This window comes from Carlito syrichta, unplaced genomic scaffold (assembly GCF_000164805.1).
Source record: "Carlito syrichta isolate Samal-C Ts95f unplaced genomic scaffold, Tarsius_syrichta-2.0.1 Scaffold307993, whole genome shotgun sequence".
In the NCBI taxonomy this organism is placed as follows: domain Eukaryota; kingdom Metazoa; phylum Chordata; class Mammalia; order Primates; family Tarsiidae; genus Carlito; species Carlito syrichta.
The window spans coordinates 36,656-41,309 of NW_007252089.1; the positions used below are offsets into that span (position 1 = coordinate 36,656).

At 39.7% G+C, this 4,654-nt stretch overlaps 1 pseudogene; it reads right to left on the bottom strand.

Moving 5' to 3' along the window:
• Window positions 1-473: 473 nt before the first annotated feature.
• Window positions 474-1,182, bottom strand: LOC103267144 (annotated as a pseudogene).
• Between the last annotated feature and the right edge of the window lie 3,472 nt (window positions 1,183-4,654).

Here is a 4,654-nt window from a genome sequence, read left to right on the forward strand (position 1 = left end):
CAAGAAACAGCCAAGTGGCTTGATATGGAACATAGATTGGGGTCTGGGCTGAGGTTCCACCATTTCACAGAGACAAATCATCTTGTAAACAGATGACATCCACTTACGGTATCAATACAAATACAGTACTATAAATGTGTTGTCTCTTTGCTATGATTTTCTTAATAACATTTTCTTTTCTGTAGCTTACTTTATTGTAAGAATAGAGAAAATATACATATGCAAAATACATGCCAATTGATTGTTTTTATATTGTAGGTAAGGTTTTGGATCAACAGCAAGCTATTAGTAGCTAAGTTTTTGGGGAGTCAAAAGTTATCCACTGTGTTGGGAGTTGGCATGTCTAATCTTCATTGTTCAAGGGTCAACTGTAATTACATCTGTAATGACCCTATTTTCTTTTTTTTTTTAATTTGAAAGCTGGCATTGCTTATTAACTCACCCAGTTAACAAACATAATCTTGGCAGACACCTTAGTTCATCCTTCTAATAAGCCTGTTGATCTGGTCTTCCTGTTACCAACATCTTCTACAAAATGGGCAGTCTTTTTCTTCATTCCACCGTGTGGAGAGGATCGTTTACAGGGCCATAGGAAGTTATTTGCTTCCTTGAAGCATTTTGCAACAATATGGATCTCATGAATCAGATCCTCCATGCAGATGATGCCATACTTACCAAGAGATCGAGCAATCAAAGCATCATCTGTCAAGGCAATTCGCTTCATATTAATTTTGCTATAACCATGCTTCAGGTTTGGGTTTCCCCCATGCAATATGTGGTTCTACAGCATGTTCACTGAAGCCTTGCTGAGCTTCACAAGGGTTCTGTTGAAGATCTGATGAAGGCAAAGTAGCTGCAACCTTTTGGACATTTGGGCTCACACCAATTGATACCTCTGATCCTGATGACAAACGTCAATTTGGGTTCTGCAGGTACATAGATGTCGCCAGCTTTTCTGACTATCCTAGCCATTTGAGTCTCAGTTCTGTGCATCTGCCTGCATTCCTTGTGATAGTGCTAAGCTTTTTCACAGATAAGCTTCCTACTTGCCTTTTGAAGCATTTTGCGGGCAAACTTCTTTCTCGGGCACTTGATCTCCAGCTCTGAGAAATTCCTTCACTTTTTCTTAAGGGTTTCTGGCACAGTAGGAACCTTCTTTTTCTTCTCTTCAACACCCTCCATGGTTCTAGCTGGAAAAGAGGAGGTTCTGTAATGACTCCATTTTCAAATACATCTTATATGTACATATATGTCAACATATGAATTTGGGAGGGACACAATTCAACCCATTACAACATTCATTTCTCTTTTGTGATTTTGAGATCACCAAACAACTTTCTGGTTACTAGACTGGGTTTTAAGATTTTAAGTTATGGTTTCCTAGGTCCCCAGGATTTAGTCGTGGGGGCTCTGAGAAATAAAATGAATCTTTTGGTCACCAGAGAGAAACATCTCATTGAGAACTGGCCTTCTAGTTCCTCAGAGACTTCAGAAAGTCTAGCTAGCATGAATCAGTCTCTGAGAGCCTGGTCATTCTGGCCACATTGACACGAGTTTGGGAAGACTATGAAACTGTGATGACTGCCTCATTAGGCCATGTTTGCAAAATTGGTTGGCTTCTCCCAGTGATACTACTGGGCCTTTTCTATAATTGCAAGCTAGTCTCAGAAGACGCAAGAAAACAACCAGAGAAGCCAGGAGGTATGCCTACATGCAGCTCTCTCCCCAGCCCTGCTTCCCAGCAATATCCATAGCAAACCTACTTCGAAGTGTCTAGGACGGACATCCTCAAAACTGAAGGTGGTCATAGTGTGTGCCCTTACTAAATAGGGAGTGAAGCCTGAGTCACAAGCTGGGATTCTATTTTGCAACAGACAACCCATCCTTTCACTGGCCCCCAACTTTCCTGAATGACAAGCATTTTGAAAAGGGGTAAACCTGAGAGCTAGCCCTATAGACCAGGGTAAATAAAGCTATCATCAAGGAACATACTCCTTCCACTTACCTGTGCTCTCTGGTAGGATAACCCTGAATACCTTTTGTACCTGGGAGTTTCTATGAAGGAGAACCTAAATTTTCCTGCTTGCCATATCCTCTGGCTCCAGCAAATCTTTCAGGTCCTATGTCCCGGAAGAGAATACAGGGCTTAAGACTTTGTTATAAACCAGGAAAACTGTTTCCTTAGATTAGTTCAGAGATTTTATTAATCAGTCCCCTTGTTCTAGCCATAGAAAAAGTTATAATCAAGTGTCCTTTCAATGGCTCAGTTATGATCAGTTAAATATGTAACATGAACATCGTGGGCAATTAACACTGACTCTAAGCTTGAGAACTTTAGATCCAGGGCGGACATCCTAAAACTCAAACCACAATAGTCAAAGTTTGAGTGCAGTGGGGTTTCCAAACCCTAGTGGTTGACCCAGATGTGCAATCCAACAAAATTTTAATACAACAGAAGCTCTCTTAATAGAACATTGCTTAACCAACTCACTGGATTAATGGACATTCTCCATTCCTCTCTAACAGTCACTGATGCCAGGATACACTGAACACGAGAAGACTATTCTCTAACATAGTATTTTTCAAACTGCAGGTCTTCATACCAATTTACTGGGTGAAATAAATTCACTGGGTCATGACCAGCATTTTTAAAAAAATAAAAGGATACACATCAGTTGAGTTGTATGTTTAGAGTCAGTCAGTTATTTGCTCTAAAACTTGTTTATGCCTATCATATAAAACAGTGAAATATGAGTGCAAAATAAAAAAAAAACCCAAATGTGAAACAAACAAAAAAAAAATAAATTATGAAAATAAAGCTGAATGTTTTGAAAAGACTCTATAAAGGCAGGTTACCAAAAAAAAAAAAAAACCAATAAAAACTTGTCAAATTAGTTACAGGCTAGAAAACTAAACTAGGGAAAAAAATTGTAAAGCCTAAAAAAACTCCAAACGACATAGTTTTATAAGTGTATAAGTTCTATCCTTGCTATAGAAAAACAGAGGCTAGAAACCACAAACCCAATGCACCAGGGCTCGGGGTTCATGCAAGAAAAACAATGAGTAATTTCAATCAGAGGATACAGCCATTAGAGCCTGACATCTAATGACTGGGGGATGAATGGACAATTACATGCTTTAAATAAAAATAAAATCTTTAGGGTATATATGTTTTATAAATATCAACCATACCTGATAAAAAAGACTAATACATTGTAAAAATTTGGCAAGTTCTCATAATTTTTTCATATTTTTAAATTTTAGAATAGTGGGGCACATGTGAGGATTTGTTACATAAATACATTGCCTGAAGGCAGGGTTCGGGCTTCTGATGAGCCCTCTGCTGACTCCCAGGAGTGGGCATGGTATCCAATGGGTGGTTTTGCATCCCTTATCTTCCCACCCTCCCTTCCTCCTTCCCTTCATTAGCAGTGTCCAATGATCGCTGTTCCCGTTCTTATGCCTATGTGCCCAGTGTTTAGTGCCCGCTTATGAGTGAGAACATACAGTATTCAATTTTTATTTCAGTGATAATTCACTTAGAAAGATGGTCTCCAGCTGCAAAGGTCATGATTTTGTTCTTCTTTATGGCTGCATGGCATTCCATCGTGTATATGTACCACATTTTTTTTATCGAGTCCATCTCCAGTTGGATTGGTTCCATGTTTTCACTATGGTGAATCGCACCGCAATAAACATACACATGCAGGTGTCTGGCTGGTAGTGTGATTTGGGTATTCCTTTGGATATATTCCCAGGAGTGGGATTGCTGGCTCAAATGGTAGATCTATTTTTAGTTCTTTGAGAAATCTCCAAACTGCTTTCCATGAAGGTTAAACTAGCTTACATTCCCACCAGGAGGGTCCAAGCGTTCCCTTTCCTCCACACAGTTCTCATAATAGAATGGAAGAGGATTTAAATGTTATAAACACTTGCATTTCTCAATGAAGGAAAGAATCACCAAGCATACCCTTAATGTATTAGATAATGTATTAGATAATGTAATCAGATGACTAGTATATAAGAACATGAATAGGACAAAGCACAGAGAAAGCAATTGCCTCACATCAGGAAGAACTATTCACTTATAAGCTAAAAATTCATAATCTTCCCAGATAACTGGTTATCTATAAAGCCTTTATTGTTTCCTCCTCCTTGCTGTCCTCCTGTCCCACTAGAACTATCTACTCCTTTGTGTCCCACTAACTGCTATAAGTCTGTCGCAGGGATCTACCAAAGCCCCTGGACGATTCTCTACAGCCACAGTTTACCCGAGTGTTCATCCACTGGACCCTAAGCGTCTGAAAGACGAGGACTAGGTCTTGCCTGGTATCCCCAGGATCAGCATGGGGCCTGACACTTGGTAGGTATTTAGTACATTTTTTGTTGAATGAATGACCCTGGGCACAGATAAATCAAGGTGTTGTCCTAATTTTCAATAAAAATGGAAGCTAACTCTGGTTGAAGTGAATTATGACTTTGCAAATTGTTTTTAAAAGTGTTATAGTAATGCAAGCAAAAGAACACTAGTATATCTTTTTTTTTTTGAGTTGGAGTCTCACTCTGTCGCCCAGACTGGAGTGCAGTGGCCACTCCCAGCCACCGCAGTCTCGACCTGCTGGGCTCCGGAGATCCTTGCGCCTCAGCCTTCCAA